The sequence below is a fragment of the Electrophorus electricus genome, chromosome 19, assembly GCF_041902795.1.
Source record: "Electrophorus electricus isolate QZ-2024a chromosome 19, ASM4190279v1, whole genome shotgun sequence".
NCBI classification, from domain to species: Eukaryota; Metazoa; Chordata; class Actinopteri; order Gymnotiformes; family Gymnotidae; genus Electrophorus; species Electrophorus electricus.
Genome location: NC_137515.1, coordinates 2,091,673 through 2,118,006, shown reverse-complemented (window position 1 = coordinate 2,118,006; position 26,334 = coordinate 2,091,673). Strand labels below are relative to the sequence as shown.

The 26,334-nt window shown below is 40.3% G+C and overlaps 1 long non-coding RNA gene across 3 annotated transcripts in view; it reads left to right on the top strand.

Annotated features, from left to right (window-relative positions):
* LOC145652438 (uncharacterized) overlaps positions 1-25,208 on the top strand; it is a 37,452-nt gene extending 12,244 nt beyond the window's left edge. Inside the window, exons 3-7 of one of the 3 annotated variants that reach the window (XR_014118768.1) lie at positions 14,955-15,069; positions 15,211-15,292; positions 15,492-15,615; positions 17,051-17,188; positions 22,295-25,208. This is a non-coding gene — a long non-coding RNA (uncharacterized LOC145652438). Of the gene's footprint in view, positions 1-14,954; positions 15,070-15,210; positions 15,616-17,050; positions 17,189-22,294 lie in introns of all 3 variants that reach the window. The other 2 variants (XR_014118769.1, XR_014118767.1) reach the window with 2 other exon arrangements.
* The last annotated feature ends 1,126 nt before the right edge of the window (positions 25,209-26,334 follow it).

Genomic DNA, 26,334 nt, shown 5'->3' with positions numbered 1-26,334 from the left:
AATTTAAATGAAATTAAAGGCATAGTAATCTCTGTAAAATGAATTAAAGTTTGTTGTTAAAACCCTTGCTAATTAATAGTTATTGCTAAGCATGAATTATTTTAGAGTCAAATGAAGATAGGCCCTTAAAGGCATTTTTAGGCTTACATCTTAAAAGGTTAAGAACCAAACATGCTTCTTAGAAAAATGGTCACATCCGCAGTCTTTTGGGTCTTTGAGTTCATTGGTCCTGGGGAGTAGTTACGGAGGTTCTTAAGTTTATGCCCAACAAGGAACTGATTCCCTTTTGTCTTTTATCCCCAAAACAGTGAACATACAAGGTGTCAGTGCTGGGAAAGCAAAGCTGTGTGTGACGCCAGAGGCACACTAACATGCTGGGAAGAGCTAATTGGTCAAGCTCAAACATTCACACAGCAAAGATCAGCTTGTATTATCGACAAAAATAATGCCTTCTGGAAGCACTTTGAAAGAAAGAAGAAAAGCAACAGACAATTCAGACAAAAGGCTACATACCGTATCCGAGAGAGCTACATGTATTAAGCAGGGTTTCCCCCCTCTGGCTTTTTTAAATGCTCATGGTGAAGTTTTGGGCAGAATTCACAGAAGCTGCCCCAGTGGTTTTTCCGTCGTTTACTGCACCAGGCGCAAAGCAATACCCTCCTGGCAGGCTGCGGAGCGCATGCATACAGCACAGTCAGGTTCTTTGCAACCAGAGGAGGATGGCGGCTGTCTGACCACTGGTAATGATGCAGCCTCATTTTGGGGCACAATCTCTGGTGGTGGAGACCCCTGCTGACCCCCTCAGTTCCGATGCCAGGCCATCACTAAGGTCTCAGCAGCAGCTTGAGTACAGGCTGCTTCCTAACAGCCAATTTAAACCAGTTCTGTCAGCTCCAGACCCCTCCCACAGAGTCCCTTGCCAAAGCCCAGCTTATAATGCTCTGAGGCTTTCTTCCACGCATTCTCTTCCACCTGCTGACTCGCAGCTCGGCACCATGGCATTTCACTTTCTTTTGCCACACTGAATAAACTTAACAGTGTTCAGATATCGACTTGATTTTCATCACTGAGGTCCTTTGCAAAAGGTGATGTGTAAGTCATTGGCGTATAAATCATTTTGTAGCAAAATTAAATACACTTCTCACATTACCGATTCCTGACGTGTGCTCCTCAAGTTCTGACTGGGTAAAAGTATTGATTTGTTGACTTACATCAAAAATTCTGTGAATCACAATAATGGGACTCCATCACACGCTTCACTACCAGGCTGCTACACACCCTGGCATGTGTGGCATGTGAGACAAACAGTGTTTGATGGCCATGTCTCACGTCTCAGTGCTGGGGCTTCAAGCAATAGGTGCATAATGAACATGCTGTAATAAAAAAAGCTAAGAGTCCAAATCATGCCTGTGGAGATCCTTCAATCTCTTGCAGGCAATATACATACACAGCAAAATCCTATGTGCTGAATTACACAACACAAGCAGTAATGAGAATATTTTATAGCCTTTTGTACCATATAAGAATAAGCATTTGAAATTCAGATAACTTTGAATGCAAACCAACATACTGTAACCAAAATACAAATACAAAAGTAGTATACGGTGGATCCAATGAAGAATTAGTATGGATTAATTAATATAAATGAGTAGTAATTTAAGTAGGTTTCTTACAATTTAGGCAATTAAAGTGTCCATTGACAAATTTTTATATTTATTTGGTGCTTTTATCCAAATTATGACTGAGTGCAACTTGAGGGTTACAGGCCTTGCTCAGGGACCCAACAGTGGCAACTTGGCAGTGGTGGGGCTTAAAGCAGCAACCTTCCAATTAGAAGTCAAGTACTGTAACCACTGAGCTACCACTGCCACTGATAAACTAAATAAAACCTAACTAAGCATAACTTTAGTGTGTTCATGCTAAGATCCACAAATCCACAAATGGATAATTTTTTTTAAATGTACCTTGAAATGGCAAAAAAACAAGGGAGGGGAGTGGAGAGAGACTTGTAGCCAGTGTGATGAATCCATAGTTTTATCTGAAGAAAGAGTGAAACTGAATGGTCTGTGTACCTGAGTATTCCACAGATGTCTATCCATGGTTGATTTTCCTGCCATCTAGAAAGAAATCCTCTAAACTTCTGCATGTCAGAGTAGAATGACTCATAGAGCTCTCTCAAGCATGAAATAAGACCAAAGGAAATGGAAAGCAATGACTAGAATACATGTTGAAAAGTTTGGTCAGTTGTGTCTTTGAAGGAACTCTTTCTGTATTTCAGTGAAATGTCCCCTATTCTCATTTGATAACCAGATTTCTTTTAGGGATGACTACTAAAGCAAAGTTATTGGGTTTAGCAGTTGTGACATTGAGAGACATACATTGGCTTTTAACCCTCTCCCTCTAATGTGCCATCACAAGAAATGATAAGTGATGGTGACACCTCTGAAATCTAGTTGAGATTGACACTTGGAGCTGTTAATGGTACAACATGTCTGGCTTCTACCCTCACTGTGTTACACCAGCATCTCCCCTGGTGTCTAGTGAGATACTGTACCAGAGCTTTAAATCAGGAACATAGAGATATAATAAGCCTGGATCAGGTTCTCAGAATAGGAGAGCTTTGATGAGGACATCATCATATTTGCAGATCTAGTGTTGCAACACCTGTGGAGACACCGAAGACAAACAATGTTGGTCCCGATCAAGAAATTAAAAATAAACTTCGTCATATGATTGTGATCAGAACACAGGCTCAAGGTTAAAAGCAGAGCACTGACCCTGTTGGCCAGCACTAATTTAATTGCTGATTCTGTTGATGATTACTCACTGTAACTGGTGTTGACCTCTGTGTTCTCCTTCTGATTGTAGAGTTGTGTAGGTGTGGCTCATCACCACCTACGACTTCTTGTTTTGACCTCTTCCTCTGAAACAGTAAGCATGAAACAAGCTGGCAATCAGCAAATAGACAAAAATGGATCCTCCGTATCTTGCACAGAACACAGCTAGCATTAAAAAGCTGACTTTGAGTGTAGGTGTAGAGTGGAAATAACTGGAATGTTCATATTCAAAAAGGTTCAGTGGTAATAGGTTAAGCAGAGAGGAGTGGGTCTTTTGGAAAGATGAAGCGGAGTGAGAGAGAGACTGCAGTCCTGCCATCACATTACGTGTTTTGGCGACAGCCGTTTCAATAATGCATTTAGGATTACAGCAGCTCTCCCCAAGAGATTGTACATTTGATTTTCAAATGTGTCCCAGAAAATGCATAGAAAGCTGAGGAGTACATCAAAAATCAGACAGCTGACAGTGGCATAAAAGCAACTTCATTACTGGTTCAGTAGTGAGTTCTGAAAAGTTTGGCCCAGGAGAAACACTGTTAACCAGTTATGTTAAAAACTATCATATTAACAATGATAGCGGCATGCAGTCATCACCTACATTATAAATTAAAAACACCTTGTAGGTATACAAGGTTGGACCATATCCCATGTGTTTAGTGGTATGCGTTTGAGGCATCTGCCAACTCTTCATCAGTGCTCTGTTTCAGACCACAGAACTGTGCAAGGTCCAATATGTATGCTATTAAATGCAACTGTAAAAATAACTGTATAAAAACAAAAAAAACAAAAAACATAATAATTCCTCCAGAGAGTGCATGTGGCAAGTGAATATTTCTAATAAGTGCGTGCACACTGTGTCCAGTTGTGAGATGTTGTTGGCTGCATTACATAATGATTTAATCAGCAGAATAATGATTTAATTATTTGCATTTAACATTCTGGCCCCTTGATGAGTAATTCTCTGCAGATCAGAACACAAAATACTAGTGTAGCATGTACGCTAGATCAAACATTCTAGCATTAGTGCTGCATGCAAGCATAAATCAAACACACCAGCATAAATCAAACAGACTAGTATAAATCAAACACTCTGGCATAAAACAAACTGTGGCACTGGGGGTGTGGCCAAACGTCTCTGCAGGGAGGAGAGATGGCCTGGGTGAACCAGTGGATAATTAAAATTGGTCACACCTGTGTCTCGTTAACAGTAGATTACTTATTTGTTGTCTTTTCTGCCAGTAGGCTCCTTGCCCCGGAGAGAGCTGAACTGCAAACTGAGGCGAGACAGCCAGTGGAATTCTTACCTGACTGTTTACTTCATTTGCATTTGTTTGTTGTTGTTTTGTGTGCCAAAAAGAAAGGTTCTTCCTCCTGTGTCCTTACTCCCAACCGGAGGAATTGCTACATGAACATTTAGCTAAAATGTCAAATCTGGTCATAACCATGTCAGTCTCCATGCTGGGCTATTCCAAGTACAACTACAGTACATTTAGTATGTATATCTTATCTGGTATGTACTGGAGTAGCTTACTTGTATTGACACCATATTTTGGGAACCCCTATAGAGTTTAAGGCAAGAAAAGGTTAGTTTGCACTCAGTTTTTTCCTGTGAATTCTACTATCTCCGTGGACTGCAAATATAACTTATCACCACTATTCTAAGGATTTCATGTTTTGCACTGTGTAAAACTGACCATGCTACTGTACGGTCGGAATTTCCAATACTTTGGCCATGAGCTCAGAATTGTTTGCTGTGTTCATGACCTACAAAAACAACTCCCATAACTTTTCGACTTGCCACAGGAGCCTGGCTTCTCCGGGTAATTCTCCTTGTACACTGGATCACCAGTAGCCCCATAACACATTTTGATTACCAGACACTAAATGCTGATTATTTCAGAACCAATGCCAATGCGTTGATTGTTGCTTGTTTTTGACGATGCAATTACTATTAAGCTCTTTGTGCTGTTTGTGTTATGCTGCAGAAAAGCCTTCATCACATTCTGAGTTCAAAACTCTCTCGTCCTGTCGTTCTCATGAATGACGCATCCACGGGTAGTTAAAGAGCAGTTGGGAATGGATGTGTGTCATTTTCTGCGGTCATAGTGCATCATTTCAAAAGACCCCTTTTGCTAATTAGAATTTGAGGGCTATCATCGGTCACTTATAATGGATTGAGAAATAATGTGCTAATGTGACCGTTGATGATGTACACAGTGCTCATATCTTCATCAGTTCTTCTCAGCATGTGGATGAATTCACACATATAGACATGAAGCATTTTCTGGAATTTTCCTTTTAAATATGTAGATCCAGCTTTGCTTGAACAGTTTGCTAACGAGGGTAATTAACTGTCAGATTCCTTTGCAGCATTTAAAATTTTCATTCCCAGGCTAATATCAATACACAAATAAGAAGAAATTGGCTGTTAATGACAGAGCAGGTTTATTATTATAATTTCTTGAATTCATCATTTTTCCTCAGCAGCTTGATTCCTCACCGATTTTGTCTTTGTTTAGACAAAGTTGCTGTCTTATTGGTCTAAGTGTTCAGAGGTGTGGTCATTGATAACAAATTTCATTTTCCCAGTTTCCCAGTCGTTCACACTGCAGGTTGTCTTATGCGATTTTCTTGTCCCTAGGGTGCAGAGCATTTGCAAAACAGGAAATACACAGCTTGTTTTCCAACACTGCATGAATCTTTAAAAAATGTCCATGGAGACAGGGCAGAAGGAACTGGGTTAGTATGCTGCATTAGCCCTGGAGGAAGCTGGGGTTAAAGGCATTGCCCAAGGACACAGTGGCAGAAGATGGCTCTGGACGTTGGCCCTCACGTATCTAAACCCTCTTCTGCCTGAACATTTTTATTTCCAGAACTGCAAAAATTGCAGCATAATGCGTTGCATTCAAAGGTTGGATTATTACCTCACAATATAGTTGGAGGTCGTTCAACAGGAAATGTGCGATATGTCCTCAAATGGTAGAATCTGGAAGTTGTTATTGTCTTTTACAGGGCCAGAGCAATGTTGGAGCTTTGATGTTTCTCCACTTTGACAGAAAGCTTTTGCTGTCTCTTGCTGCTCACCAGGCTCACCCACAGCATCCACTGACATGTTGCTCTGTGGCAATTTATATTCCTTGTTATTTATTATTCACAGACACCTCTGCCTGGGCTCCTGTGTTTTGAGCTTAAGCACTGAACAGATCAGTGACAAGGTCTAACGTTGCCGCTAACCATAACAGGAACACCAATAAGGTGCTGGCTGTTCCCCTTTTTTGTGTCCATTAGCTCATGTTGCATCAGAACTGCTACATCTCCTGCTGATAAAGACAACAGCAGGATCCGGAAGAGCGAGAAAATTGCTTGAATGACAAATAGAAATAGCCATGGATGACACTACGACAGGATAGAAGGACACGAGGAAAGTGAGGAATAGAGAGATGAGGAGCAGAGAGAGAGAAGGAGTGTTTGCCACCTGCAGCATCTGACAGGCCCGATTTTTTTTCTTTCTTTCTAAATTTGCCAGTGAATGCAGTCAGAGGAGCCTCTGTATGTCCGTGAATCCTTGTGTTTCATAAAGGAAATTCATGTAGCGTGGAAAGAAGAATGACTTGGATTATTCCATATACATGTTCTCACAGATTCTGGTAGCGGATTTGCTGCTGGATTGTGCATAGTTGCTAGTAGATTTGTATGGCTTTACTGCTGTTAAAATCTAGCTTCTCAGAAGCAGTAGTAGAGCAGAACTGCTAAAAATATCTCAGAAGTTAATGTAATAGCCATAGGTTTCTGTGTAAATGCTTTGTTCAAAAATGTTCATGTTCTACACTACTAACCAGGCAATAGTGATTAATGTCAGCATCTAGGGTACCGGTGATCAAGGAGATGTGGCTTGAAAATAAGACAGATAGAAGACTCGCTTAAAGATAAAAAAAGATGAAAGGTCAAAAGAAATGCACCAAGACCTGTGATCTGAATTTTTTGGTGGCTTTTAACCTTAAATGGTATGTTTTGAGGTAAAAGTCTCTTGAATCCACTTTTGATCTCACAGAAACCAGAAACCAACACAAAAGACAGCCTTGTCTCTTTCAGCTGAAGCTATGTAATAACAACATATGCTAGGTCTCATACATTTCACATTTACACTGCAGTCATTTATTGAAAAGTGGCAGTAATATCTATTACCAAAAGCCATTATTAAAGTTATCAATGGTGCAAAAAAGCATAAAGTACAGTAAGCATTCTATTGTCTAGGGAATAACAGAACATAGGCCATGTCAGTGCACTGGATAGCATGACAGTTATTCCTTTTCTAGAATAGCATTGGACAGAATACTTGGTAGCTCAACATTTGACTTCTCTCCACCACTAATGTTCTCCACAAAGCAAAAGTATAATTGGATTTTGTAGCAATGAAAAAAAAAGTTCTCTCTGAAACATGAGCGATTCCTTTATCAGTGAAGTCATTAGGTTAATAGAGACGAGGCCAGCTAATCTCAGAACATCATGTGCATTTCAAAATCCAAATGTAATTTTTTTATGCCAACATCAATAATTTACCTCCCTCTGGAGACTATTGCATTGCGCTGATGATCCTAAATTTCAATAAGTGAAAATTTCATTTTGCACAACTTGCTGTACATTAAGCTGTGGCATGGAAAATTTCTTACAAAAGTCATCGCTTTAGTTATTGTAAATAATTTAACAAACTTTAAGATGAAATGAATAACATTTTGTAAATGGCTAACTTTAGGGTATAGTGATGTTAAATGAAAATATAGCATGCACTGTATTTTTTTTCCATCATAGAACAATTAAATTAGCTCTAATTTGTGCAAGACAAGATGTTTGAAGTAATATGGAGCATTTGCAAATGCCTGTCATGTGCATGTGTGTATGTGTGTGTATATGTATACGGGCTTGAATACATTCTATGAGTAAATGACAAAGAACTTTCATAAGTTGCTCTGAATAAGCACGTCTGCCAAATGCTGTAAATGTATGTGAATATGTGTGTCTGTATAAGTATGTGTGTGTATATTTGTGTGTTTGTGTGTGTGTGTATGTGTGTGTGTGTTTATGGGTGTGTGTTGTGTGTATATGTGTGTGTGTTTATGGGTGTGTGTGTCTGTGTGTGTGTTTGTGTGTGTGTTTGTGTGTGTGTGTATATGTGTGTGTGTTTATGGGTGTGTGTGTCTGTGTGTGTGTTTGTGTGTGTGTGCGCATGTGCCTTTGCAGGCTCTTTCATTCAGAACCCATTTATTTGGAGTGTAACTGTCCAGATGTTGGCAGGATAGCGGAGGATCTGCCTAATTTCACATTTGCAGTTCAATCAAATTCTAAAGGCTAAGCTGAAAACAAGTATTGAGCGCATTCTGACAAAACCGGTGCCAACTGCCCAGTCATTAGATGAGGAGCAATAACGATCTGGGCTCAGGAGCAGTCCCTCCAGCAACCCACTTAAAGTTCAGCACAAAATCTCTGGAAAGTCTCAAAATAATTGCAAAGCTGTGTGCGTGACAGCTTTCTATCATGGCTTATAGTGGAGCTTAAAATCGAGAAGCAGTGAAGACTCACCATTTACAGCTTTAAACTGTTTCCATTTAAATAACAATTAATACCTTGGCATAGCACATGAGCACAAGGCAATTTTAAGAAACTTCTCAATTAGAGTCTCAACAAGAGGTATTCTGACTTTCATAAAAGCTAGTTAACTTAGAAAATGAAAGCAATTATTAACAGCAATAGTCTCCAGTGTCCCCTGTCTCTGTGTCTCTCGTGGTCTTCATTAAGTCATGAAAAGAAAAGAATAGATAAAAAATATGACATTTTTATATCAGGAAAGAGCACAAGAGAAGCCAAGGAACAGAATGTTCTTTCTCTAAAGTGCTTCTCATGAAGGGTTTGCTACCAAACTGTCAGCAAATATCGGATACCTCTCCTGAAGGAAATCTGCTCCACTAAGGAAAGAACATTTTGCATCTGTGGGCCTAAAAGACTTTCCTCAGGATTCCAAAGAAAGCTGAGGCAGAGAACGCCGGCCGTTAGCCAAATTTGTCTTCCTCCATGCTTAGATGTCATGGCTATTTTGGATGGATAAGATAACGTGAAGGCATGTCCTCTGTACAGAGCAAATTCACCCATCCATCCCATGCTGTCTTCAAAGAGATTAAAGAGGGTATCCACTAGATAGAAACACTACTATCAACACCAGATGCTTGCTTACCACAGTGTCTGCGCTTGATTATCAAGATCCAAATAAGTGTGAGAGAGCTCAAGAGTGAGAGAACGTGAGATGAAGATGCCGGCACATCTGTTTCCATCTTTAGTGCTAAAGAGTGGCATGTACACTGTCATTGGGGCAACACCATGCAAAAAGACTCTGATTTGAGAATACACTGCCTGCCTATGGGTACTCTCACAAAAACAATCCTTTGCGTTTCTCGGTGGAAGAATTCAACCACAGTGTTAACATGCCATTTGGGCATTGAAAAACTTTTTTTTTAAATTTTTTAATTTTTTTATTTTTTTACATATCTTTGGCTCCTTGGAGTTCTTTCAGGAAAAGCTGCCTTATACAGTGGTGCTGTCTCAGCATCGATGGGTAGCCACACGCAGTTCAATGATCCCGCAAGCCTCTATACTGGAAGAATGCAGGTGTCCCAGTGCCTGCAGGGCTCGGTACAGTAGGACTGACAGCAGTACTTCCACTTTGAGATGGTGCATTTGTACATTAGCCCGGGGCCATGTGGAACAAAGGGAATCAGCAGATTCAAACCCGCATAGGAGAGAAATGAAACCAAAGTGGAAAGACAAGCATGACTTTACGTTGGATTCATGTGCTTCCCTTGATGTCATCTACAACTTCAAAGTATTCTGTAAATATAATGTCATAGGACAGTAATGGTAAAATTTAGCAAGGTGTTGCGATGCGGTAAAAAAAAGTCTTAGAAGGTGAACAGTGTGTCTTTAATCAGATTTTAAAAAGACAAAAAGTAACAATGAAAGACGATTCCTTTGTCAACTGGACCCTAGAGAGCAATGTTCCAGGGACCAAGAGATACTAGTCTCTAAGTCCAATGGGTTTTGCTAAGTTTAGCTCCTCTAAGGATCTCATTTAATTAGTGCCATGGACCCTTTCCTGATTAAGCTATTCCAAGCTCACATGGATCTTGCTAAGACAAAATAATGGATATTTTCAAAGAGACAATATGAGACAGAAATTCTCCGTTATCTTCATTCAGGAGGGAGCATTTAGTTGAGTGTAGAAGGGAATTCCCTTTAAACTGCTATTTAAAGTAGGAAGACCTCCAAAAGGATTTTCTAGTCACTTAGAACAGGAACGTATAAAGGAGCTCTTGTGAGCTGTTGGGGTGGTTTGAACATGCAATTTCCATGCATTCCTGAACATTTCCATGCATTCCTGAAGCGAAAATTTCTCAAAGGGAATCAATCTTTGGCAAAAGAAGGTTCTTATTATTCAGAACCAACAGACCAGCTGAGAGGCCCAACCATCTACAGAAACAAATAATACACAATCCAATAACACAGCCTTGTGATGAGCGAAGATCTGGAGTCTGCCCTGGTCTGCTCTTTATCCTACACGTTTCAAAGGGCGACCTTAACAAAAATCCCTGCAGTAACAAAGGCACATGGAGCAGCATTACCCTGTGAGATTCACTCTGTAGAGCGGAGTAGCCATAATGACCCTCTCCTTTAAGTGGACTGCAGAGTGATGGAAGTCAGCTTTTAAGTGGCTTTTCTGCAGCGCTCCAGCCAGCGGCGAGGCTTTTCAACTGAAGCTGCTCCCCCCATCCTCCCAAAAGCACAGTCGGAGTGTCATTTCGAACAAAAAGGCAAATCGCTCCCTAGTCCGCCACATCTGAGATGTCTCCCGTTCTGCCATCCCTCACTGGACTGGCCTCAGCCCTGAGTTGCAGTCTGACGATGTGCCCCAGCTTTGTCATGTCAGGTAAAGGCTGCCCCCATCCTAAAGGGAACACGCGTAACCCTCGGCTTTCACGCACACACTGCACGCTCAACGTTTCGAGAGAAGAGTGCAGGGAACAGTGATACTAGCCCTAGGGTTTCATTAGCTTCTGGGAAGTGGAGGATTTGGAGGACAGTACCACAGGAACCGATGAAACAGGCAGACTGGCTTTTGAATAACAAAAACCACAATATTGCCAAATACACAAAATAGAGACTAAATAGGTTGCCTTGTTAGTGTTAAGACACAATCGTACTGTTGGTCTGCGCTGTATATCATGATATTAGTGTTTCTGAAATGCAAGTTGTGAGAGAGCAATTCATTAATATTTCTTAATCTTTTCTTTCAGCAAATGCTTACACTGAATGGAAATGCCATCTGGCGTTACATGCCTCATTCATTAAAGGATTGTCTAATCCTCTAAAGCTCCAGGCCCCATGTAAAGGATGGTGCATCTTTACTGCATGACCACAACTGTGTAAACGGAAAGAAAGCTGCCATAGCCCCAAGTGAAATTTATTTGTTTACTATGTGCTCATTTTGGTCTGAAACATGAACTATCATCCAAACCAGAGCTCGGAAAAGACGAAGAGGAAGGGAGAGGTGGGAAATTCCATCTGTTCATGCCCTTGTGCACGGTCCAGCAGGGCTAAGGTGATGCTAGGGCATGCTGATTCAAGGCAATCATCAGAATTGTTTCCTCTACTCTTAGGCTACGCCAGGGTTTCTTTCAGCCTCGGGAATTGGGGCAAAAACAGTGCCCCACCCCCCAACATGTTCCTCAGTGTAGAACCATAATTTTAATATTCAAAGGGTCATGCAGGCTGACTCTCCATTTCACCTGCCTCTTTTCTTTAACTTCTGCAATTTCAGAAATGAAAGGGGAAATTTATCAGAGAGAACCTTTATCAGAAGAAGGGTGGAAAACATGCATATTTGCATTAGGACCGATGGCATGCCATCCGGGGGCATATTGGATTTTATTGTTATAATTATGGGAGTTTTAGCAAAGCACCATAATGTTTGTATTCATTTTATGCTCAGAATTACAGGAGGAGCTAACTGGAGCTGCCCAGTAAAACAAACAAACAAACAGAAACCCTGACTAATAACAATAATTAATAATGCTTTTGTCATTATTTCTTGTGTTTCTGTTTCTCATTAAAATTTTACACAGAGTACTAGTGTTCTGTGCGCATAAGAAACCATGATACATTTTAATGCATAACCACTTGAAATTCAATAATTGTGGAATTGAGGTTCTGAATTTGATATCTAAATATAATGTGAAATGTGAAATGGAAACAGAATTATATTATAATTTCATTAAAATGCAACTGATAGTTCTGTGTAGCTAACAGATTTATAAAGAAATATTGATAAAAAAATGTAAAGTATTTTTTCTTTTGCTTAAATAGTACCATTAACAGATAGTATTTGTTAATATGGCATCTCTCAGTCAGGAGTGAGGAACAAATGACTATAAGCAGGGTGTTTATTAAACATAAAAAACACACAGAGGAAACCTGAAGAGCACAGAGTGGAAAGCAAAACAGAACCCAAAAAGCACACCGATTCTGCTATTGGGTTGTTAGTAGCGTGCAGGTTAGTCAGAGACCACACTGGCAGGTTGGGGACCATCAATGTGAAGCACTGGACTTGGGCTACCAGTGGGGGTTAAATGGGGTGAACATAATGAGGGATAGGTGAGGAGAATAACTAATATACCAGTTTTTGAGACTGGGAAAGTGAAAGAGTATTGTGATAGGTGCATGTGGAATGAGAGGATGGGTGATTGGGCCGGGGAAGTGAAGGAATGTCGTTATAGGTGCGTGTGGAATGAGAGGATGGGTGATTGGGCCGGGGAAGTGAAGGAATGTAGTTATAGGTGTGTGTGGAATGAGAGGATGGGTGATTGGGCCAGGGAAGTGAAGGAATGTCGTTATAGGTGTGTGTGGAATGAGAGGATGGGTGATTGGGCCGGGGAAGTGAAGGAATGTCGTTATAGGTGTGTGTGGAATGAGAGGATGGGTGGATACTGGGGCATGACAGTTCAAATATAAATTTTTCTTTAAAAATAGAGTACACAACACTTATAGTGTGTGCTAAGATCATTCCCATATTATAGGTTATGCATTATATATTTCCATTTATTATACATGTTCACTGCTTCTTCAGGTCATCAATTATTCTGTAATATTTTTGTGTATGGTAGCATACCATACACAGAGAAGTGATCACATCCCTGTGGAGGCAACACCTTTCAGTCACCTAGATGTCATACTGCAGGTGGCCAAAAAAAAGAACAGCTTCTCAAATGACCGCCTGGACCCAGAGGGTGATGTGATTCTGGAAGCTGGATGGTTTATGTAGCAGCATATCCTATCCGACACAGGAAGAGATCGAGCAGGAGTGACCATGTGACAGTGTGTGGTGGGGGTGGTGGATGGGGTGGGCTGGGGTGGGGTTGTGTGGTCGCCGTGGCAGCAAGCCAGACGTTAAGAGCCGTGGCTGCTGGCGGAGATTAAACGGCCGCTCCTTTGCCCCTGCTCTGCTGGGACTGCTCGGGGACTCAGGGGAGGAAGGTGATCATATCGCTCACTCCCTCTCATTATTCTCCGGTCTCCTGTTAAAACCAAAGCCCCATTATCCAGCCTCCAGCCATTCCACACTGCGCTCCCTATCACCCCGGCTTCGCTTAACCAGATAACACCTAACAATTTGTAAATGCAACCCGAGACCCCAGAAGAACAATGGGCTTTGCAAGAGGACACGGAGTACAAAAGAATATGAACAAGGCTGAACAGATCAGATGTACTGTGGAAGGCACAAAAAGGCCTATATGAGTGGATCAAATTATACCAAACAATTAAGACAAAGCTGGTGATTACTGACTGCTTGTCTTTTGCTTCTTCAGCCCATAATATAGACTCTGCAGGATTACGGTGTCTGTGATATTGATTATGAGTCCAAATGGTTGTAATCTGAGATACTGGACATTTTGTGTCAAAAGGTATGGAGACATTCATCAACTATCAAATAATACAATTTCCTTAACCCCTCATAATGCTTAAACACTCCACTCCTGCATTAACTAGTTTAATTGTCCGCAGTGCAAACCCCATTGCAGTTTGTGTTTGAAAGGAGCTGACATCATTCTGTCACTATCCTCAGTTTTTACTAGAATCCTCTCAGGTTCAGGAAACTCTTTCTTGCTGGTCATCTGCCAACGCTGTGAGATGCTTGAAACTTTTATGAAGCTGCGAGGTCATTCTATTCCACTGTTTTTTCAGAATGATTCTTCCTTCAAGCGCTGTTCATATATAGGCACCCAAAAGTCCCTGACAGTCCTTTTACTGGTGATAAGAAGTCTCCCTGTCTTAGTGTAAGAAGGGGAGGGGCGAATGGGTACTCTGAAAGAGATATCTGCAGATAACATCTCTTAGTCCCTCATTCTGAGACACCAAGCTACATAATAAACCAACAGCCCACACCTGACCCTAGCCTACAGCAGGTTTCTACTCAGTAGACCACAGATTTAATAATCCAGTCCTGTTGTTAAGTGATCTATATATTGTTTCTTACCATTTCATGTATCTGTTGCAAGTATATTTTACATATAGATTTTTGTTAAACCAAATCTAACTTAATTTGATTTAATTTGAAAAAATATCAAATGCTCTTGAATTATATTTCAAATGGTTGAATTATAATTGTGATCAAATGAATATTAAACCAACAATTTACACCCCTAGTAGCTGTCTACCAATATTAGATATTTTTGAGAATAATGTTTTTTTATTTGAAATGGTGATTTTAGGATCGTGTTTCTCTAGTGTTTGCAACGTGTTGTTTATCTTTTATTGAAATCACACATGTAGCTATCCAGAGAGTCACACAAAGAGTAATTTATGTAGGTTGACATGCATAATTAGATAACGTCAATAACACATGCACATATGTTCATTACGGAAATTTAAATATTTAGATAATATGTTAACAGAGAAACATATCCCAGAAGCTCAGGTTATCCAACCTTTAAGTCAGGCATAAGGTCCTAATGTTTTTTTTTTTTTATTGGTAATGAGACAAAAATTGTTGCATTTTCTGGTTTTATTTTATGATAGAAGCTGTGAGGAGGAAATTACAAAAGTGTATGAATAACAATGAACAGCTGGAGCAACTACATGGGTTTTGTTTCAGCATTGTACGGCAACCCCCCATTACAGTCTTGCACTAATTGTAAGTAGGCCTGCAAAACTAGTGAGCATGGATCATGTATTCTATATCTATGCTGCCAGTACTGAGCTTCTTATGCTAATGTTACATATATATAAACACCAATCAACCATAACATTAAATCATCTGCCTAATATTGTGTAGGTCCCCATCGTGCTTCTGATTCCATCATTAGCAGCAGATCCTGTAGACCTGTAAGATGCTAGGTGGAGCCCCCATGGATCAGGTTTGTTTCCAGCACATCCCATCTCATTCAGATCTGGGGAATTTGGAGGCCAAATGAACACCATATTTCTCAAACCGTTCCTGAACAGTTTTGCAGTGTGGCATTATCTTGGCGAATAATTCACTAATTCCATGACATTAGGGAATTGCATTGCCATAAAGGGGTGCAACAATATTTAGGTAGGTGCTTTGTGTCAAAGTAACATCCACATGAATGCCGGGACCCAGGGTTTCCAAGCAGGACATTGCCCAGAGCATCACACTGCACACTGCACATGGCTTGCCTTCTTCGTGCTAATGCATCCTGCTGCCATCTCTCCGCAGGTAAGTGACACAAATGCACTTGCCCATCCACATGATGTGAAAGAAAACATGATTGATCAGACCAGGCCACCTTCTTTCATGGTCCAGCTCTGAGCCTATTGTAAGCACTTTTGATAATGAAGTGAAGAGGCTTCGTGGACATTCTGACCAATCTGCAGCTACACGGCCCCATATGCTGCAATCTTTTATGCACTGTGAATCCTGACACATTTCTATCACAGCCAGCATTAGGTTTTTCAGTAATTTGTACTATAGTAGCCTTTGTGTGGGATCAAACCAGACAAGCTAGCTTTCACTCCCCACTCAGTGAGACTTTGGCACCACTCCACTGGTTGTCCTTCCTTGGATCACTTTTGGTAAGTACTAACCAGTGCATACCAGGAACATCCCACATCTGTCGTTTTGGAGATGCTCAGAGCCTGTTGTCTGGCAATCACAGTGTGGGTGTGGTCAAAGCTGCTCAGATCCTTATGCCCATTTTTTCAGCTTCCCACACATCTGCTTTAAGAACTGACTGTTCACTTACTCCGTAATATATCCCACCCCTTGACAGGTACCATTGTAACAAATCAATGTTATTCACTTTATCTGTCATTGGTTTTAATAGAGCCCTTGAAAAAGTCCGCTCCACTTCAGCATCTCTACATATATAGCAGTTGTTCCATTCTAGTGTCTGTTGAATTTGAACACAGACACATCTCATTCTACTTAACGAGGTACTGATTAGGAGGTCATTTGAACCAAATGTTGTTTAACGAGCAATGAGTAATGTGAACGAGGAGAGAGGCCAAGACACATGAAAGCTGTGACTGAAAACCAGTATTATACCACCATATATTATCTTTCTAAGTTAAAATATAAATACTTTGTATTTAAAATGGTATATGAACTTTGCATTTTTCACTACATCTTTTTTGTTATTTTGATCTGTTTTCATTTTCTACAAATAAATAATATTTTTATTAATTGATTTGAGAGCAGTGTCAGGAGTTTACAGAATAAAACTAAAATGTTTGCTTTATATACATACTTACAAATAGTAAAACCAGAGAAACTGATTTTTTGTAGTGGTCTCTTGTTTTTTTTCCAGAGCTGTAGAAGATTAATGAATTGCTCCAACCCAGGAAAAAACTGTAGACACAGTATTTATATAGATTATATTGTCTTGTATTTTCAGATAAAAGAAGGATGCATTATAAACAGATTTGAATTAAGTTTATGCAAAACATTAAATATTAAATATGCATATGCTGAATAATCTAATTGATCAAGAATGTTTCAATGGTGTTTAGACAAAGAACTCATATGCATAACAAAAATGCATAATACATCTCATGACAAAGCTGTAGGGTTTTTTGTGTGTGTGTGTGGGTGTGTGTGTGATGTGCTAATTTCCCTCTCTCCCTTTCCTCTTGGAACTACAAATTGCTCACAGGTGCATTGGCCACCATGCACAGTGATTTATCCAATGGGGAAGCAATAAGTAGAAAAGGTCGGTGCTGATGTTTGTCAAAGCTCCTCCCCCCTGTGGCTGTACCTTCACTGACCAGACCATGTGTGTCACTTCAGAGAGGTATGCTTTTCTTTTTATGCAGTAATTTGTACCAACTTGATTCCACCTGCTGTCTTATAAATCAGTAGATTTAATGTGTCTGTTCACTAAAAGATTAATTGTATATTTGTAAAGATCTATAGATAATATAATTAATAGACCAGTCAGGAATCTGTAGGCTTAAGTGACCTTTTTCTTCTGAGCTATGTCTATGTTTAGGAAGTTAAGAAAGTTATGTTTTCTGTCTCTCTCTCTCTCTCTCTCATTTCCCTCATTCAGGGAGGAGTTTTATTTGTTGTTTGGGTTATAATCACTCCCAAAAGTAAACCTGTTACAAAAACATAATCTGCTAGGACTCTGTTGTCTTATTATTAGTCTAGCAGTTGGAGATGAGGATGCTGGGGAGACATGTACACTTTTATGTACCGCCTACCTAGATCAGCCATAACAATAACTAAAATTTGTATAAAAAAATAAAGCAAAAATTTGTAGGAAAAACAAAACATAATTCATTTCACTCAAAGTTACCCTTAACTCTAAAATGTGGTAGCACCGATATGTTCATATCATGTCTTCTTTTGTTTTCTTTAAACTTTTATGTCTCTAAGATTAAAGAAAGAATGAGTGAGATTTTCAGTTATTTACAAAGCAGCAATGTGTCCAAATACAGTGGACCAAGCATAGCTTTGCCCCTGTAATTAGATACAATTCTTTACAGATCAACATACTGCTTAAATGGTCAGATGACTTCTTGTACCTGGCATACAGATATACTGTTAAGTTCACGTTGAGTCATTGCTCATCCAAGATGTGTTTATAGGATCATGAAGGCATTGAAACTCTGAAGAATTGGGGACATGTCAAAACAGCCTCTTGATTTCTGAATGAATACAATTATGGTTTCCCACATTTCTCATAATTTGCATTGGATGCTGGAAGAAAACGCTGATAGGCATAAACTTTGATCGACCATCCAGCTAAAGGCCTCTTACATGATTTCTAATTCAAAGTCTAATACAAACTGGCATACATGCATGCATACTCATATCCATGTGTGGATGTAAAAGCTTGTACAAGTTATCAAGATAATTGGCTGACAAGGTTAACCACGGAACTGCTTCACATATAACCCATTTTTCAAAATTTGTTCATAGTTCTAAATACATTAACATCAGCTAGCAAAATATAAAGTAAACAAACATTAATCATTTTTTATTGTAGTCCTATTATCAAAATCTATTAATAATTGGCTAGTAAGAGTGAATAGTATGTTAGTTAATTGTATGGAAAGGTGAGTGTATAATTCACTCCCCTTTAAATAGTTTTAAGGTATAGTAAGAGCTTTTCTCATGTGCAAGGGTAATTCATTTAATTGTTATCTTTAATTGTTAGCCACAGTATTTTGGTTTGGGGTGGAAATTCCACTTTAGAAACAAGAGCTATGATGACAAATGCTTAGCTGTGACTAATTAAGTAATTGCGACTGATTTATTATGGTCCCCTATGACACCTTCAATATTAAAATCCTACTTCAACTCCTTTAATTGAAGTTATATTTAATTAGAACTGCACACCTTGATTACAACTACACTGAGTTTGTCCTATTGCTTAAGATAACACACAAAAAATGCTTTTCATCATTCAATTTGCCCTTATTGCAGTGCATGGTAATTAGCTTTAATTAGCTCCACACCAGTGCACAGTGCATGACTGAAGTGTACTCAGCCATCCCCTTTTGGGAAATCATCTCTCATCTGTGCATCAGTCCTCCTCTTCTGGCCTAGTAAGTCAAATATCCATGGAGACATGAAAAGGTTCGACTTGCCTTTGCTGATCAAGCTTTTCACTCTGTCACACAGAGAAATGAGATTTGGATATTCAGATTCAGTCCGTTTGGTTCCACCGTGAAGACCTTGCTGCAGCTGTCTTTGCAACTCAAGATGGCTGGAACAGAGGCCTGTTGAAGAGAGTTCTGACTCGTCCTGTTTCACAGTCTCTGTGGTTATGTACTACTGAACACATCACAGCCCTGCTGAACACTTTGCTGAGTGCACATGGAGGACACAGTGTGAGGAAGGGAAACAATTCTACTTCATGGAATGACACAGAGCATGACATAGGGTATGGCACAGGGCATGACACAGGGCATGACATGGTGTATGACACAGAGCATGACATAGGGTATGGCACAGGGCATGACACAGGGCATGACATGGTGTATGACACAGAGCATGACATAGGGTATGACACAGGGTATGCCACAGGGTATGGCACAGGGCATGACATGGGGTATGGCACAGGGCATGACACAGGGCATGACATGGGGTATGAAACAGAGCATGACATGGGGTATAACATAGAGTATGACACAGACCATGATACAGGGCATGACAAGGGGTATGACACAGAGCATGACATGGAGTATGACACAGGGTATGCCACAGGGTATGGCACAGGGTATGGCACAGGGCATGACATGGGGTATGAAACAGAGCATGACATGGGGTATAACATGGAGTATGACACAGACCATGATACAGGGCATGACATGGGGTATGACACAGAGCATGACATAGGGTATGGCACAGGGCATGACATGGTGTATGACACAGAGCATGACATGGGGTATAACATGGAGTATGACACAGACCATGATACAGGGCATGACATGGGGTATGACACAGAGCATGACATGGAGTATGACACAGGGTATGCCACAGGGTATGGCACAGGGCATGACACAGGGCATGACATGGGGTATAACAGAGCATGACATGGGGTATAACATGGAGTATGACACAGACCATGATACAGGGCATGACATGGGGTATAACACAGAGCATGACATGGAGTATGACACAGAGTATGACACATGGTATGCCACAGGGTATGACACAGGATAAAACATCGAAAACTATCTGAGCAGGAATGTGGGGAGGCACACACACACACACACACACATACACACACACAGAGATACACACTTTGGGGATTGCATATGAACACTCTAGTTTAGTCATCAGTATTCTCAACAGTATTTTGGCCTCTTATAGATTTATGGCCCCTTAAAGGTACCTGAGAATTTCCACCACATCAAAAGGATAATATTGTAGTGTTTGAGATAAATATATGGCTGAATTCATAAACATGTTCTTTTCAGTCGTTCAAGCAAAAGTTTGCCAATGCAAACAACCCTAGTGAATATCAATGAAACCTTTTTTCTCAGAATAAATATTTGCAGAGAGCGAAAACCATAAGGCCAACATACATTTGCAAAGATACCAACCACACTAGTGAGGCACTCATCTGTGGAGACACCATATTTAAAAGAGATAACCTAACTTTGAATTGCATTCACACACATAAATCCTTTCATATAGAGACATGACAGTACCAGCTTTCCTCTAAAGTTAATTAGGTTTATATATTGTGTAGTGGGATCATCAGTCTTTGTATGAAAAGGCACACACACACACACACACACACACACACACACACACACACACACACACACACACACACACACACACACACACATACAAACAAACAAACACATAAGAAACCTTATAATGCTGCCAATGCTAATTATGTAATTCTAACGTTCATACAAAAAGAGCTGTGTTCAGGTAACTTATCCCAGAGCTTTGCTAGCATGGTTGAATGAATCAGCACTGGAAATTACTATCAACAAAGGCTCTTCAACACATCTTCTACATTTTAGCTAAAATGTATGAGATATGCAATTGAAAAAAAAATCTACATCTAGAGTTTACCATTAGTATTAATGGTATTAATGGTATTTCATTTCATTAGCATTAATAAATCTTGTGAGTTTTCCAGTTTGCAAATTCTGCAGGAAAACCAGGGAAGACATGGTAATGTAGCTTAGCATAAATCCATATACATAGTATCAAAGTAAAGAAGCAAACTACAAAATTTAGTATTGAAATTAACCCTTGTTTACCCCCCAAAAAGGCTTTTTAACAAAGCAATTTTTTTTAATTAATCATACATTAAATTAATATTTAAAATAAGCAAATCTTGATGACTTTTTAGAACTCTGCCAATCTTTCAATTACCCCACTTAATATTATGAAAAGAGTTACTGCATTTCTTATATTAAAAATGTTATCAAAACGTTGCCCATATTAGCATATAGAGACAAATGTGCTGAATTAATAACTGTCAGCTGAAGTAACGAGGGAAGAATGATGTGTAAATTTTGTAGGAGACCTCCTTAGCAAAGTAGCTCTTGTGGTAATTAATAAATTCATTATTCCAGTTATACCAAATTACAGGCAATCAACACTTTTGAGGAAAGAAAGCTGAGAAGTGGCACACGGTTCAGCCCTGTGTTTTGCTCTTTTTAAATTTTTTTTTTTACCTTTTTTAGAACTTCTCATCTGGTGAAGCTGTACACAAAGGTTAGCCATGTACTTCAAGAAAACCTGAAACCTCAGCCAAGAACTCTAATCTTATAATGAGCGAGAAGTATTACTCTGTCTCGACCCACTGGCTGGTCCCGCTGACCCAGCTCCTACATCCACACCACCTCGTACTTTCTCTTATCAAACCTAATGAGGAGGGAGCTGTTTAGTCTGTGGTGTTTGGTATATGTGAGAGGTTCGTGGTTTCACGGTTCACGGAAAAGATAAAAATGGCTGAAGAATGTACCCCTTCTGATAAACATGAGCACATCTGCATTAATACTGTAGTGTTGTGGAAGAAGGCTCGGAAGACATTTATGCTTGAGGAAAATGCTCTTTACTATAATGGAGAAGTGTTTAACAAGGATCTCACATGGCGAAAAACAAACAAACAAACAAACAAACAAATAAATAAACAACCAGAAGGGGCTGAAACTAAAAGGGAAATGGGGGAAGTGCAATTAACAACAACATGCCAGAGGGTTGTTGACAATACTAAGTGCTAAAAGATGAAACTAGAACTAAAAAGATGAAAAGTAGACTGGATAGGCTCAAACGCACATATACTCACACTAATGAACTATTTCTGTTAACTGTATAAAATTCACATAAAACATTTAAAATGTTTCATTTAGACTGTGAAGAGGCTTGCAGCCTCAGGGGAGTCCTAACCATACCCCTCTCCCCTCTCCCTGACTAGCCCAAGGCCGAAGGCAGATGCCACACAGTACGACCCATCCCTCTGGACCTGAAGTACCTGAAAGTGCGCTGTCACGGGCTGCGCACACTCCACTTGTGCCGGTCCTGTAGCACTTTCCCCGCTATCGCCAAGCACACCTGCGTCACGGCTGTCTACCACTTACGATGCAGCAGATCACAGCTGTGCAGAGTACGGTGCCCAGACAACCATGCCACTGTGACATGGACGGGGTGTGCACCCTGTCTCTGCGCCTTCAGCTCTCTCAGTCTCTCTGGGCAGCAGCCAGGCTCCGCTGCCGAGATTCGCCCTGCTCTTCTCCACACCACATTTCCCATCCAACCACCTCGCCCTTGACTAGCTGGACCCGACCAACAGGGCGTAGCCGTGGTGCTCTATAGCCTCCTCACCATCTGCCTTCGAGCTCGGTGATGCGTCGCTTGATCTCGTCAAGCTCCATGGCAGCAGCCCACATCTGACAGCAATTGTGCGTGAGCACAGAAAAAGACTCAGAAGACTGTTCAGCTCACAGAACAAGCTCTTTATTATATCAGTGAAACCTTTAACACAATTTGGTGAACAGCAAAACAAGCAAACAAAGGCCTGAAACTCAGTAGGTGAAAGATTGTTAAAAAGAAAACACACCATGATAAGGGTGACAGCGGGTGCTGCCAGAGATTTTGGGGCCTATGAAAAGACGTCGTATTAGACCCCAGCGAGAAAAAAAGCCGGATGTTCTAATCATTTTTAGGGCCCCTCTCACTCACAGGCTCTTAGGATTGTCCCCCCAATCCCCCATATGGAACCCCTGATGGTGACAGTGCTGTAACACTAATTCAATAACTAAAAGATGACTATTTTAGACTATTTAACACAACACATTAAATATTTAAAACATAAAATAAATAAAGTTAATAAATATGCAAAGGGGCATAAATAAATATGCAGCAGTACACCGTGCTTCTCTTCACTCCTCCTGACTAGCCCAAGACTGAAGACCATGGCAGATGCCACAGTACGTATTTGAAGTATTCGTGACTCCTATCTCGCTTTAGGGTTTTTATACCTTAAGAAAAGGCCCTTGAAAAGCAGAGAATGGTGCCGACAGTGAGTCTGCAGTCCCCATGCATATGTAATATTGGGGAGAAACTGGTTAACTACACCGACATGGTCATTTATTACGGCCATCAAGTTGCTCTGGTCAGTCCGTGCACGCTTGACTGGAGCCCATTCATCTTAGGCTTCAGTGCATGTGTGCCCTTGCCTTTGATAAGGAGAGGTGTCTTCATACCAACAACAAAACCCACTGCAAGACCAAAGGGTCATGTTTTTAGCCATTTATAACCTACCTGTTAGTATATAATCAGAACTTGAAATCTATCAGAATTCTAAATGACCTTGTATGTTGGGTGTAATCACTTTTTGGATTTTGCCGTCCCTGCAGATGGCTGTTTATACAGCTTACATAAATGGGTATTTGAAATGATAATAACTATTATTGCGCTTAATTCTGTGAGAAGAAAACTACTGGGAGCTTGTGAACAAGAGCTGGTAACACCCAGCTTGACTACATCTGACATCCTGACTGTGAGACACCAGCGTGCATTTAAAAAATCAGAGTCTAAGTCAACCGAATCGGATTGATTACTCGGCACTGTGCTTTCCCGCCTCTCATTTTGTGTCATTGCAACAGGATACTCACTCAAGAAGTCATCCAAAAATATCAAATTTTCTCTGATACCAGCATTCTTAGCCATGCATGGACTCTAAAACAATGTATGCTTACCTGTCAGACAACACCAGGCTGTTTCCTATTCATTGTCACGGGGCATGGGAAAATAAGACTCCAGTAGATGGATGTGCTACATGACAGGTCACTGATAGGGAGGTAATTGTTTACCTCAGCAGATGCCCTGCTTCGGTGTGAGGACATGATCAATCAGATGGCCGACACACAAAGCAAGATGTTTGAGATCTCTGGGGCTGATGAAACAGTGAGCTCTGACTATGGGAATATCCCACACCCTCCCCTCACCCTGGGAATAGTCAGCGCTCCTGTCAACTGTCAAGCTGGGTGTCATTTTGCTCAGGGAAAGCTCAGTGACGCTAAGGTCTGTCACAGGCCATCTGGCAAAGGTTAGGTGAGACTCATAGCAAGCATTTGCCAAAACCATGATGATGTGTATAATAGACCGCTAATGGCCAATAGCTATATGAATATATGAACCAGAACTGCAGCTCTCTGCAATGGAGTTATGTCATAAACAAGATGATCTATTTGATCAGGAGAATAGTCTGATCAGTGGTGAATGAATGAACGAATGAATAAATGAATGAATGAGTGACAGGTTGTGCGACACCCAAAATCTCCCTGTCCTTTCACCTCTGCATATTACCCATTTGACAACAAAAAAAAATTACCAGAACTGAAAATATCTGTTCCTGGGAGATTGCACATGGAATTCATTTGATGTCCCGCACTCTGCCTCCAGCTAGATTTGCAGGCTTGTCCAATGTGCTGCCTCTGCCCACACAGCACTGCCATTACTTACATTTTCTATAAAAGTAACTGCAAATGCTCCAAACCTTTGGAGATTTGCACCCTGCCAACGCTGTGCCCAAACGTTCACTTGCCAATGTACAGTCACAGAACGACAAGGCCTGTGGGAATGGGGAACTATGCAGATCTGTCATTTTGGCTCTACTTTAAGGTGTAACTGCACACCTTACAACAACAACAAAAAAGATATGCCTTTCTTTATTTGCTGTGCACTGATGTGGAATGGGTGGGAGTTAAATAGTGAGAGTGCCTGTTTTCTTACTCTGAATAGCATTCTTGCTTTTTCCTTTGAAAATCCCCGAGATTTTAGCCAGAACATCAGTGGGCAGTGTTCTTTGCTTTCTTGTCAAAGCTTTTAATCACCTGCAAATAAAAAATAAGAAATGCCTAATACTGCTTATATCATTATTTTCCTTAAAGGAATTTGGCAGATATGTTCTTGAAAGAAACTGCAGCTGTTGTTCAGCACCATTTTTGGATTCCTCAGCTTATATAGGAGAATGCTTTTTGGGACTACCTCCTCTCATAAACCCCCAGTAAAGAACCTTAAAAAAAACGTTCCTCCTCTAAAAGGGTCTTAAATTCTTCTTTCCCCCACAATGTGTAAAATTCACTCATTTGAGGGTTTGTTACATAATGAAAAGATTTAAACTTGCAACCTTGTAACCATGAAACGCTTTATGTTCTCAACACTGCAGTTTTCAAATGCCTAAGTAGCTTTTACTTTAACAACACATAAAAGTGCTCTCATTTTTGTGTAAAGTCCTTCATTAGTAATGGATCACTCTCTTCGTGTGCTGACAGGCTGAGAAAGTGTAATCTTGTTTCATTTCTGGAAATTTCCACCACAACCCCAAAACCTTCACCATGCAGAGAAGTTTTGTCTGTGGAAAAGGACTGTGCACAGTGCCATGGGCATGGCCGGGAAAGTGCTGCTTCTGCGGAATAACTTTGCGACCGAATGCAAAAGGTCAGCAATATAGGGAAGGACTCGAAGGTTGGCTCTGTGTAAGATTTCCCCAGCTGTCACCGTGTTTTTATGTTAAGGGAGAGTGTGACATGCCACTGAACTTCCAAACCTTTGCTCAAGAGCTCAGAGCGCAAATATCTACAGTTCCATCTGTGGCTGGAAAGACATGATGAATGAGGATTCTGATAAGAAGGTGTGAGGGCCATATGAAAGCTCAGATCTAGGATGATTTTTGGAAGAAATACACACACACACACACACACTATACAAACATACAAGAAAATGTTCGGTCATACCCCATTCAATATTTATTTTTAGTTAGTACACTATAATATGTATACAAGTAAGAGGAATGTTGCAACAGAAATTAGAACTGATAGCCACATACAGGTAACGAGATACAAAAACAAAATAATTAATTCTACTAAACATGTTGCAATTTGAAAGGCTTCCTAAAATGGTATTACACTGATGCAGAGGCAAATATTTATTTGGATTCAAAACTTAATTATA